Consider the following 12588-nt stretch of genomic DNA (forward strand, 5'->3'; position numbering starts at 1 on the left):
TGCTCTTGACCCCATTCTTTTGTAAACTACTCCAGAGGGATAAGTGGCATCGTACCCCAACAGTGAGAGCCAACATCTTTCCCTCATCCCCAACTGTCTTGGCCCTAGCAGCTACTTGCATGAATAGTTGAATATACCCCCTCAGGGTCTCTCCTTCCTTCTGATGTATTTCGACCACCTGGTTGGCCTCAGTTGGATGTGCTTATCCAACATAGAATTGTCCATAAAACTCATTTACGAACATTTCCCAAGAAACTATACTGGCCGAAGGGAATTTGAAATACCACTCCTGAGCAGTTTCAGATAAGTTGGCCAGAAAAATTATGCACCAAGCATCGTCTGACACCTTTTGGATGTCCATCTATATCTCGAATTTGTTAACGTGAGATACAGGATCCTCCAATCTAGTGAAGTTGGGAAAGACCGACATTTTAAATTTTCTTGGAGTCTCTACCACAACAATTCTATGCACAAATGGGGTGCCCTTTCTCCGATCAAATTCTATACAGGATGTCCGGTTCCCAACCAGTTGTTGGACGGCCTAGTTCAAGGCATCTGACTGGGCCTGTACAACATCTGGTACTGCTGGAGCGACCGGTGCTGGGGGAAATACTCGTTGTGCCTTTCCCTTCCATCATTGAGAACATCGCTCAGATCTTCATCCTTACGCCTTTGCTCGCTCACACCTAGTCCGTCAAAGACATTGGGCTGTTTAGGTTGCCCCCCAACATTCTGGCTTATTGGTCACTTCTCCATTGATGAAGGGTTCTATCCTTCACCCCTCTCCTCTTGCCGTCAACCAGCATTCCTTCTGCCATAATCCACCTCATTATAATCATGGCCATCTATAAATTGTGACCTATGACGATGCGACCTGCTGTTCGCACTACTTCCCTCTCTCCCTACTGGAACGTCCTGATAGATAGATGGAGGACTATGTTGGTTGGTAAGTCCTCTGGCATTATTATGTCGTGGGGGACCCCTGGCCGTAGAGCCTGACTCCACCTTCCTTCTGCCCCCCGAAGGATGTTGTCCTCTGCTCGGGGGGTTTTGTTCCTCAACCGTCTGGCGTCTAGGGCTTCTTGGATTTTGTTCAGCCCTATTCTGCCTTAGCTGCTGGGTGTTTTCTTGACCAGCACGAGAGGGTGGTTGCTACATAGGATCCTGGAAAGGCCTCTCCTGTTAAGCAGCAGGGGGTTGCTTTAGCCTCTGAGGATGCATTGGTTATGGCAGATTGTGGTGATGCTGGGGATGCTCTAAATGTGGATTTTGTTGCGGATGAATATTAGGTGGCTGGTCTGGTTGGGAGGCAGGTGCAGGCTGTCCTCATGCCAATTGAATGGTTGCCTCCAAGGTAGTGGCATCCCTTTGTCGGCAGTCCATGTCAACTTTCCTTTCATTTAGTTGTTGGCGTTGCCAGTCAATCTCCATTTGCTGCAGCGCCATTATTTCAGCCACATTTTCTTGATTAGCTCTCAAATTAGCTAATTCCTCTTGCAACACAATCAATGCCGTCCACAAAATCTCATAATCCATCTCTTCCTCTTCCAATTCCACTTGTGGCTCATCCTCAGCTACACCTTGTGGAGGAGGTTGATTTGGCACACTCCTTGAGGTTTGCCCGATTTTCCTAGTTGTTTTCTCCATTTGATATTCTTGGAGGTCTTGAGTTCAGCTCTCAATGAAAGAACCAAAATGTTGACCCTTGATCTGGTAAACAAAACGGAGTCAAATGAAACTATAGAAATTAGATGAATTCAACTCAAGAAGATAAATGACACAAGGATTTATAGTGGTTCGGCCCCAAGTGATGGTAATGACCTATGTCCACTTAGTGTTCTTATTAATGTAAAGGGAACTTGCGATCAGTAAACAAGAGTTTACTGAGTTTCACAAGCTTAGTAATAGATACAAAGAATTATGTAAGAACAATCATTTTCTCTCTCAGTCTCCAAAGATCCCTCTCATGAGCCCTTTCAGTCTTATTTATAGGCTCAAGGATCTACATATGGGCCGATGGGCCTTGATTACATTTAATACAAACATATTTGAATAATAATGGAAACTACACTTTTTACATAAATACAAGATCAAATATCTCTAGAAAATATCTAACATACTGCGACCAGCCCTAGTCACCTATGAAATATCCCCTTTGCCGTGTGAATTCTCCTGTGGTCGATGGTCAACCATAACATAACTACTTAAATAGTCACGTGCACCTCATGTGCTTACTAATCTTGCCATGTCATCAAGTGAATCTTTTTTGGGTGAACAACCACATTCTTCCAAATCATCTGCCCTAATGCAAAGACCTATGACGAGTGGAAAAATGATTATGAAGTTGTATTTGAAAGCATCTAATTTGACAATCAAATTCTTAAGGACGTTACTATTTGTATGGTGACAGGAGAAGAATTGAAGAACTGGTCTTAGGACATGAAACTTGATTCTGGCGAGATGGTCATTGGCTTTAAACATTTTGAAATGGTTCATTTTTGTAACACCCTACTAATCCAAGACAATTACATTTTGTGTTTAAAATGGTGCTTAACTTATTAAGCGATTCATTTGGACTCAAAAGTGTAATTAAAATTAAACAGTGGTTTATGTATTAAAAATTTTGGTCAAAAGAATTAAACTTTTCGTTAAACTCTAGTTATTTACAAGGGATCCCAAACAAAATACAACTATAACCAAGGTTACAAAAATAGCCGGCCTAAGTGACAAAGCTAGACTTATACCCTAAGTCCCACAAAAGTATCTCGACCATGGCAGCTGAGCAGGCTGAGTATGTACGTACCACCCTAGAGCCCTCCTACTCATGGCTGATCCAACTTCCCTTTGCCCTTGCTTGCACCACAAATCACTTGTAAGCCAAGGCCCAGCAAGAAAACCCAACTAGGCCTAACAAGTATTCAATTATACATAAACATCAAATGCATTATCCATAGATTATAAACAAACGTAGGTCAACTTTTCAACAAATTATACGACCTATTCGGAGTGAGTGCATACCGCACCTCTATAATGGCCCTACCATAGCGACCTACATTCATCGTGATTTTCGCCAAATACGGCCCTTGCCGACCAATCACAAATAATTATATGACAACAGATACAGTAGATGGAATCACAGAACAAGAATGTATAATTCTAATCAGAATCAACATATGGTTATAACCACGTTCAAAATTTGGGGCCATTGTCCTATTCACGTTGCATGTGCTAGTATTCTTACCTAAAGTCTTGCATCGATAGCCAAACGAACTCAAATGCGATCAAAATCCCAAGCCCCGCAAAAACCAAGTCACAACGTAAATGATAATCTTATTAGGAACCAAATCCAGGCCAGGAGTTCAAAACCAAAACCCTAGCTTTGGGGCTTCCAATCCCACTCAACACGGGAGTGGAATCATCACCCTAGCCCCCAAAACAGGCCCCCAACACAGGTCCTCGAAAATCCTAACTAAACCCCAACATCTCAAAAAATCACCATTTTTGGGCACCTAGCGTGGTCGCGACACAAAAAATTTCAAGTTCCTGGGGCACTGAGCGCGGTCATGCCATACCTTAGCATGGTCGCGCTAGTAGTCTGGAACCCTCAAATTGAGTTCAAAATCCCCTATGTTCTGGGACACTAGCGCGATCACACTACACCCTAGCGCGGTCGCGCTAGGTCTCTAGAAACCCAAAACGAGCCTAGGAATTCAAAAGTGTTCTTCCCCAAATGAATTTTGCAATTTCCCTTACAAACTCATACCCAAAAATTCGTCCCAAATAGATTTCCAACAAAATTTTGACCATATTTCACTTTCAACTCAATAGCAGAACTAACCCCCGACATAAAATTACCCATAACTCAAACAATAACACATCAAAATCATAATTTGTAACTTTTACTTAAGCTAAAATATTACCCCAAATCCGAGAATTCAAGCCAAATTTTGGGTTGAAAATTCGATCCCAAGCTTTAGAAAAACTAGCAATTACGTTCCCACCATCAACAACAACACACAAACTTCCAAGAATCATCAATTTTCCATAGTTTACATAAACCCCAAAAGTTCATCAAGAACACTAAAGAAAATCAAGAAAAGCTAGAGCAAGAAGCTCACCTTGATTTGGTTTTGAATTCCCTATGTGAGAAGAACCAAGAAGAGCCTCACGTGAAAGGAAGGGCTGCTGCCCATTTTTTCTAATTCCTTTGTCAAATGACAATTATACCCCTTCTCAACCCAATGTCCATTAACCATTCCCAATTGAATTTTAGTCATTTGCATAAATCCCCACTAAACTCCAATTTTAATCCACTAATCTATCAACCATAATGATTTCACTAATTAATTTCATTTTACCAATTATACTAATTTATATAAATTCCCAAAATACCCCTAGGCTCGAACTGAGCCGGACATTTATCCATGTTGTGACTTTTCTGCTAAAACTACTCGAAAGGATCTACTCCTGAAGAATATAACAAATATATTCACATAATAATGTGTTCTTATGCACATAACACATCATAATTACAAATATACCCTTAACAGGTCATAATTATGAAAATGCCCCTTTCAAATAAAAGCGAGTCTTTAAATGTTAGGGTTTATGCCCTAAAAGCATGTAGAAAGACATTTTATTGATTTAAATAAAAGTAAAATTTTATTATATTTTAATGTTATAATTATTATTTGAATAATTTATATAAATATATGAAAATTCCATATTCATTTATGAGGATATGATCTTTTATTACTACGAGAGAATTAAGATCATATACAATGAATAAAATAGTCAGTAACATATTAAAGTAAGAAATCTTTAATTAATGGTTACTAGTACAATTTACTAAGCATGCAGGATGTAAGTAGTCTAGATTCGGATTACTAATGTGGATAGATTTCTTGATAAATGTGTTGTATATAATAGTGATTATATATGACATGACCAATTTGAATTAACTATCTTTATAAACTTACCATTAATGGTGCCCACAAACACAAACGAGTCCTCTCCCTCGAGCTCAAGGGTCATCATTCTCCTTTTACAATCTATGGTTGCCCCATACTTGGCTAACCAATCCATGCCCTGAATCATATCAAAATCCTCCATAGCTAGCTCAATCAGGTCCACTGACAACTCTCTACTATCCACTTCTACTGGTAAGGATCTAATCCATCTCCTAGAAACTACTAGTTCCCCCGTAGGCAACAAGGTCCCAGACCCCACAACATAGAAATCACAAGGCCTACACAATCTATCAACCACCCTACTAAAATCAAATGAATGTTTAGCAGTAGAATAAATCAATACATTGTAAGTAGAGCCAATGCTAAAAATTTGACTTGTCACTACCGAGGGACTAGCCTTAACCTCTGACTGGGTCAGTGAGAACACTTAGGCTGGCATCAAACTATTGCCTTTCTTCTGTTCCTCTCTCTTCAGTTGTGGGCAATCCCTCTGAAAATGTCCCACTACCCCATAAAGGAAGCATCTCTTAGCATGACATTCTCCCACATGGTGTCTCCTGCACCTGGTGCATACTGGATAACTCCTCCAGGACTCATTTCCACCCTGGTGGCAACCCTGAGTACCCCGACCCCCTTATCAGGACCAGGAGTAGTAGAAGTATCAGGGGTCTTCCTCTTCTGGTCACAAAGGCCTCTGCCCCTACCAGACCCAGTAAATGGAGGTCCATCCTCTGGCATCGCGTCTCATGATGCTCTTGCATGAAAGCCTATCCTTTGCACCCTCAATGATAAGGGCCTTCTCAACTACCTGAGCATGTAAGTAACTCCAGGCACTAAGGTGATCCTAACATCCCATGCTATCATGGAGTTTAATCCCCAAACAAAATCTGTCTCTCCTAATAGCATCAGTTGGCACCAACTCAGGAGCAAACTTGGTCAACCTGTCGAACTTCAGGGCATACTTTGTTATAGTCGTGTTGCCTTGAACTAGTCATGTGAACTCACCTGCCTTCGCAGTTAAAACTGCGTCGTTCTAATATTTCTTATTGAACAAATCCTGGAACTCATCCCAACTCATTGCAGCGACATTCCGGGTTTGAGATACAACCTGCCACTAGATATGGGCATCCTCCCGAAACATGTATGTGGCACAAGCCACTCCTCATTACCTACCACACTCATAAAGTCTAGGATGGAGGTGATCATACTCATCCACTGCTCAGCTTGTAGTGGGTCTGGTCCCCTCTTAAAAGTAGGAGGGTGTTGCTTATTGAACTGTTCATATAATGGTTCCCATCTATTTGATACTTCTGGCTACTGTTGTACAACTTGTACTAGGGCAGCATGTGGTACTACTGGTACAGTATTCCCTACTAGAACCTATTGCTGTCTCAACCGACAAATTTTTTCTTCCTGTCTCTACAGTCTGGCTTGCATTTCAAAAACATCTGCTATGATTTCCCAGAGGGTCTTGACCTTGTTTATCATCTCTAGCCTGGATTTTAGCACCGACTAGTCTGTTTGATTGCCTTGGAGGCATAGCTCTCCAAGTATAACTACAATCAATGACTCGTCTCATCATACAATGATAACAAATTCCAAAACTACCCCTCAATTCACAACCGAGCAAACAAGCAATACTCACAAGCATCATCAACAATAACAAGCATACATTCTCATATTTACTTAGTAGTCAAGGGCCAGGCCCTATCAGTATAACTCATGCTCCTTAGCCAAGCATGCATATAAGGCATATATATTTCATTTAAACAATTAAGCATATAATCATATCATTAGTTACCAAACCCTGAGTTGAGCTTATCTTTAGTGGTGAATGTACATGCCTAGCCAATCTTCAGGAATGAATAAACCTTGGAAGCTCTGATAACAAGTTGTAAAGCCCTGAATAGTCAAGACCGTTACACTGTGTGTTAAAAATAGTGCTTAACTCGTTAAGCGAGTCATTTTGACTTAAAAGTGTGATTAGGTTAAACGACAGTTTGGCATTAAAAGTTTTTTTTTTTATCAAAAAGTTAAATTTTCATTAAAAGGTTTGAATAATTACAAGGGTTCCAAAAAGTTTCAAAATAAAATACAAGTTCATCAAAAATTACAGACTTAGCCGACCTAAGCGCCAAATTTTCAACTAAAGACTCATGTTCCCCAAAATATCTTGACTGTGGCGGCTGAGCAGGCTGAGTATGTACACGCCGTGCCTCTACAGGTCTCTAACTTATGGTTGTTCTAGCTTTCCTTTGCCCTTATTTGCACGACGAAGCATCCGTGAGCCGAGGCTCAGCAAGAAAACCCAAACAATCATACAAATAATCAGATAACATTAACATGTATTGTATACTCTATAACCACAATCGATTCACATAGATTTTCCACACAATACACTTTCCAAACAATATACGACTCATGTCGAGTAGATGGATGCCACATATTTACAATGACCTCGCCACTGTGGTAGATATCACATCCGAGTTATGGCTCACCACTACCGCATGCATTACACATGTAATACCGGTAATGGCCTCCCTACTGAGAAATCAGTACAAACAAGTATATCAGTACAAATTCAAACACATCAGACATTCAACTATAAACGGTTTCATGACACGGTCATTCCTGTGCCCTATAATTGGGGCGCATGCACTACACTTGGTGCAAGAGACAGTTTCTTACCTCAACTCCTCTACGATAGGGTAAGGCGACAACGAGCACGATCCTTTCCTTCCCGAGGCTTGCTGTACCCCTAGTCACAACACAATAACGGATATCTATCAAGAACTAAACCAATTAAAGGCTTCAAGATTGATTCCTAGCCTCCATGACCACTAATTCTACTAAACCGGGTAGTATAATCCTTCCTGAGCCATTAGGTTTGAGTTTCCGTACTCAAAACCCCATTCTGGCTAACTTTCCCAATTTGAGCTGCGACGCTCCTCACTTAGGGCCGCAGTGCTCTACAAGACAGAGAGCCTCCTAAGTTATCTCCCTAGACACACGCCGCGATTCAGAGAACTGCCCTAGCCTCTGGGTTCATGCGAGCAGTGACACACCAAGAACAGTGCCGCGGTGCAACCCCGTGAACCCAGAATTTCCAACATTTTCTCTGAGCCAAATCCCTCAAAATTCATCCCAACACAAAAACCAAAGCTATAATTGAGTTCTAAATTTCTAACAAAACATCACATGCAACATATAAACGACAAAAATTCAAGCCAAAACCTCACTAAATTCAACATCCCCACCTAGAGTTCCAAAACTTAAAAACACAAAGACAAACCATAATTTCCTCAAGCAAATAGAGTGTAAATCCTTACCTCAGCTGTGTAATCTGACCCTATGCTGCTCCTAACCCAATTCTAGCTCCAACTTCCTTTATTTTCCAAGATTTTACTTCCAAAAATTCAAAACTTTACCAAGTACCCAAGGGAGAAAGAGAATAACGAGGGAGAGAGGGAAAGTTGAGTGTTTTGCTTGGTTTCTGATTTTTTTTCTCAAGGCTTCTAGGTGGCTAAGGTAATCCAAGGCTAGGGAAAAGATCAAAATACCCCTAGCCTTTACCTTGGTTCTCTAATGCCGTTGAGGGCCAAATGGTCATTTGACACAACTTTTCCACTAAACCTCAAATTCCATTTAAAATTCCCAATCAACCCCACTAATTTTCCAAACATTAATATTTTCCCCCAACTATAACCCATACTCTAATACCCCTAGTAATTCACCAAATTACTAAAATACCCCTAGGCTCACCCCGAGCCAGGTATTAATCCCCGCTGTGACTTTTCTGCTAAATTGCTCACTATGATTGCCTTATGCCACACATCTCAAATATATCCACATAATAATGTGGTCTCACTCACAAAACACATATATTTATAGATATACCATCAACGGGTTAAAATTACGAAAATTCCCTTTTATACAAAAACGGGCCTGTAGGCACATTTAATACACTTAAACATGCATGAACAATCATATCATAATATAACTCATTAAATTCACATATATAATCACCATTAAATCATACTAACATATAAACATCCAATTATGCCCTCTGGGCACAGTAATCAAGGCACTAAGCCTTATTAACAAATTTGGATGTCACACAAACATTCAGCTCACCTTCTCTCTCTCTCTCTCTGTCTCTCTCTCTCTCTTGAGGCACTTAGGGATTTTTGAATTTTTGAGGAGAAAAGCTGGGAAACTTGAAGCTTGGTGCTAGGAATCGGGTTAGATGCAGCTTGGGGTCATAATTACACAGTTGAGGTAAGGTCTGAACTCTGTTTTTGCTGTGAATTTCTAGCTTGGTTGTGGTGTTCTTGAGTTTTAAACTTTAGAATGTGTTTTGTTTTGGGTTAAGGATTTGACTTGGTTTTTGAGTGTTTTTGTTTCTTATGATGTATCATTGTGAGTCTTATACTCATTTGGGACATTGGTGCAACTCTGGGAGGAGTTTAGGAGAGTTTAGGTTTGGAAGAAATAGCTGGAAAATGTTGGAAACCTGAGTTCGCGGGGTTGCGTCGCGGCGGTGTTCTTGGAGAGCCGCAACCCGCGTGAACTCAGGGGTTAGGTCGGTTCTCTGAATCACTATAGCACCGCGGCGCTGGGTGGGCTGCGGTGCGGTGCGTGTCCAGGGAATTAAAGGCCTTGGCTCTCTGTTTTGGGGCACGCCGCGGGCCTTTATGGATGATGTCACCACCCCTTTCGGTGGAATTTGAGGTCTTAAGAGCACGGGATCAGTTCCGAGGTTCATTTACAAAATCGAGTTATAATGAGGGTGTTATTTATGGGTTGTGACTAGATTACCTCTAGGACTCGAGAGAGAATTGTTCTCGGGAGTCATGCTTGCTTGTTTACGCTTGGACCAAAGGTAAGAAAACTGCACCCTAGTTGCAATTAGGGCTCGGGCCCCTGTGAATGAACATGACTATAATTATGCTTGTGATTACTTGATTAGCCATGCTTTAATACATTACATCTGATTACGTGTTAAGTAAACTGTATTTCTGATTATACTTGATCTGGAAGCTCGGTCTAAGAGTCGAGGTCGGCAATAAGCGTGCGGAACGCATGCCATTTTTGCTAAGGCAACTTGGGAGTGCAACATGCATTTTTTTGTCTTAGATGCCACCTAAATAAGTAGAAGTGCGGTCTGAACTTGTGTGACTCAATGGTTGTTTAAATTGGACTATGTGTTTGCTTAAGTAGGGTTATTATTGCTAAGCATGTTGGTTATACACTGTTGCTTATTTGAATTTGTTGATTTAAGTTTTCTTTGCTGAGCCTTGGCTCACGGGTGCTATGTGTTGTAGGTAAAGGAAAGGGAACTTTAGTGGCGACGTTTACATATGCAGCTGCTCAACTGCCACGGCCGATGATTCAAAGAGGGACTAGAATCAAACCCTAATTTTGTCGCTTAGGTTGGCTTGTGTTGTAACTTCCCTTTGGAGTTGTAAATGAATTTTTAAATAATTGTTTTGGGGGTCCCATGTACGAACTTATACTTTTTAATCAAAGTAACTATTCCTATGATCAAAATTTTTAAACCCAAATCTGTTAATTACTTTTAGTTACACATTTATGTCCAAATGACTTGATTAACAAGTCTAGCACTATTTAAAATACATAGTGTAATGGTCTTGGATATCCAGGGCATTACATATCCTGTCATGTTTATGAACCTTAAATCCTTGTACATTTGCATAGTCACAGGGGTAAACTTTAGATCGAGATGTGTTGACAGTAAGAACTCGTCAACGATTGATGGTTAGAAAACTGCAATCTCTTTACTATGGAAAACTTTGAATCAGATAGAAAGGACTCTAATCAACTGAAGAAAACTCAGACAACCATGAAAACCAGAAACATATCTTTCTTAAGTCTCGTTTTTACATTCAGTTTTCCAACCACTTAGCCTGAGGGGTTGGAGTCTATTTATAGGGGGGGGGGGGGGGGGCTCTATTGGCCCTGGATATAAACAAGTCCCAGACCACAGGGACGTACACAGGTACTCTGATAGTGTAGTGGCTCAGGGCGTAGTGGTGTCTACCCTAATGGTGTCAGAGTCGTGGCCTAGGACATAGTACTGTCGGCTCTGGCGTATGGTCGGGGGTGTCCAAGTGGTACCACTACTCTTCATACAGGTCCGTACCGCCACTACTCCTTAGACGCAGATCATTGGGTCATGCCTCTGTTCTTTCCATAACCGTACGCCCCGTGTCAGCGCACGTGTTCCGTACTCGGTCATCCTCATCGATCCCCGTTCCATGCTCCATGTTCGTTTGGCATATCAACAAGGTTCCTCCAAGTGATCCCGTGCCTATGTCAAGGAGGCTTCAACCTATGCGTGTTCTGAGAAGTCAAGGCGCCAAGGGTCGGGGCCAGCTTATGCCGGTCACATGGACGCGAGGCTCGCAGCATGGGCCCCGCAACAAAGCCACACCCTCTCATAGCGAGGCTGGCCCTCTTCCCTCGGGTGTAGGCGTGGCTCGGGGGTACGGGTGACGCGATAAGGCCACACCCTCGCATAGCGAGGGTGCCTCGCGTAGCGAGGCTAGCCTTCTTCCCTTAGGTGTAGGCATGGCTCGGGGTATGGGCACCGCGACAAGGCCACACCCTCGCATAGCGAGGGTGCCTCGCGTAGTGAGGCTGGTCTTCTTCTCCCGCATGCTGGCGAGGTGAGGTCCGATGCCTTAGGGGTCAAGGCGTACGCTGATGGCCACCCGAGGACTCTCACATAGCGAGGGTGGCGTTTGGTTCGGCGGGTGGTCAAGGGCCCTCGCATAGTGAGGGTGGCTCTCTTAGCCCAACTCCTTCAACGCCGTGTGATATCCTCATCCCCTTGTATGTGCACTAAGTAGCATGTAGGATGCCTCGTAGCATAGAGCTTCACTGGTGAAATAAAATTCACAAAGGAAAACTTTCCACATTTACACTTCCCCCCGAGTCGATAAGTATACTTTTAAGTGTGCTTGTAGACTCTCTCTATTTCTCTTGCTCGACAGGTACGGCCACCCTAGGGGGACTTAGCCTTGAAAATTTTTCAACGTCGCTCGAAGAAGTACGAGGTGAGGTTTCGTTTTGTGTTTAGTGTCCAAAGGAACACGACAGTCACCTAACACTTGGGGGATCCATGAAAGTCCCTAAGGTTGCATAAGGACTAATCATCCTCAATCGCGGATCCCAGGTTCGAAGCCACTTGTCCACACCAAGATTTGCCTAGCCAAGTGGCATGCTCTCCAACTTATTTTCGCGAGTTCAAGGGTTCTATCCTCCTCCAAAGCATTCTTGAGGTGCCCTTTTTTTTTTGATCTGACGGCGATAATCTTTCCGGTGCACCTTGATTATACTTGTAAGGACACATTAACCCGTTGGGCTGTTGGGGTCCTTTTATGTTCTTTGCGCGCGCTTATTACTTTTTGCGAGAAGCGTCCTTCTCGTCCTTATACATAGTACTATTTTTTTTCCAAGGGTTCCTTGTAAGACCCTTTTTGGGCTAGCCGGCTTAATGGCCGATCTAGACTTATTGGGTGATTCTCTCCGTACAGCCTCACCTCTTGGGGTGTCGACCTTTCGTTGGAGGTCATCCTTTTAAACTGTTCCCTTG

Source organism: Humulus lupulus, chromosome 2, assembly GCF_963169125.1.
Source record: "Humulus lupulus chromosome 2, drHumLupu1.1, whole genome shotgun sequence".
Classification (NCBI taxonomy): Eukaryota; Viridiplantae; Streptophyta; class Magnoliopsida; order Rosales; family Cannabaceae; genus Humulus; species Humulus lupulus.